Genomic DNA, 884 nt, shown 5'->3' with positions numbered 1-884 from the left:
ACCAATAACGATTCATACAAGCTAGAAGACGGGCAGTCTGATACAAGACCAGTTATTTTGGTTTTCTACTAGTGGCTTTAACTATAACTTCAGCTCTATTTATTGGTCTGAGCAAGATACGACTTATTTAAACTTTCTATTTAAAAGAAACTATTTAGAAAGGAAATCCTTCTGTGAGATTCTGTGTATTCTAGAGTTACTTACCATGTCAATTACCAATTCTTGGTCATTGAGATTCACATCAATTCATATTAATATTTAGGTATAGATATTACCGCTTTTTTTCTCCTTTTCAAAAACAAAATTGAAATGATTGAAGTTTTTCTATTTGGAATCGTCTTAGGTCTAATTCCTATTACTTTGGCTGGATTATTCGTAACTGCATATTTACAATACAGGCGTGGCGATCAGTTGGACCTTTGATTAATTCAAATTTGATTGGCCTCCTCCTTTCTTTAATCCACAGGAGGTCCAATTTGAATTGTTGTGCAAGCGACTGAATTCATTTCATTTTAATTGGATCCATGAAGAAAAAATCACGCTCTGTAAGATTTGAACCCACGACATCGGGTTTTGGAGACCCACGTTCTACCGAACTGAACTAAGAGCGCTTTCTTATCAGAATAGAAAAGAATGTAAAGAAAAGATTCTTTTTTTTTAAAAGAATCCATTTTTATTTTATATGCATATATGCTATAGTTTCATAAAAATGAACGATTCCGCGCAACGCAATTTGAACCGATCTTCGTTGATTCCTCGTTACTGCTCAAAGGGTCAGTAATAGGTAGGGATGACAGGATTTGAACCTGTGACATTTTGTACCCAAAACAAACGTGCAGCTTGATAGCAAGATTGCCATTATGATTATTTTTAATTAAATAGAA

General features: G+C 33.9%; 1 non-coding gene across 1 annotated transcript; it reads right to left on the bottom strand.

Annotated features, from left to right (window-relative positions):
- Positions 1–537: 537 nt before the first annotated feature.
- Positions 538–611, bottom strand: TRNAW-CCA. The gene has a single exon. It is a non-coding gene; the product is annotated as a tRNA-Trp (tRNA).
- Between the last annotated feature and the right edge of the window lie 273 nt (positions 612–884).

This window comes from Salvia splendens, chromosome 11, assembly GCF_004379255.2.
Source record: "Salvia splendens isolate huo1 chromosome 11, SspV2, whole genome shotgun sequence".
Taxonomy (NCBI): domain Eukaryota; kingdom Viridiplantae; phylum Streptophyta; class Magnoliopsida; order Lamiales; family Lamiaceae; genus Salvia; species Salvia splendens.
Note: the sequence above shows the minus strand (reverse complement) of the source record. Positions and strands in the feature narration are given on the sequence as shown.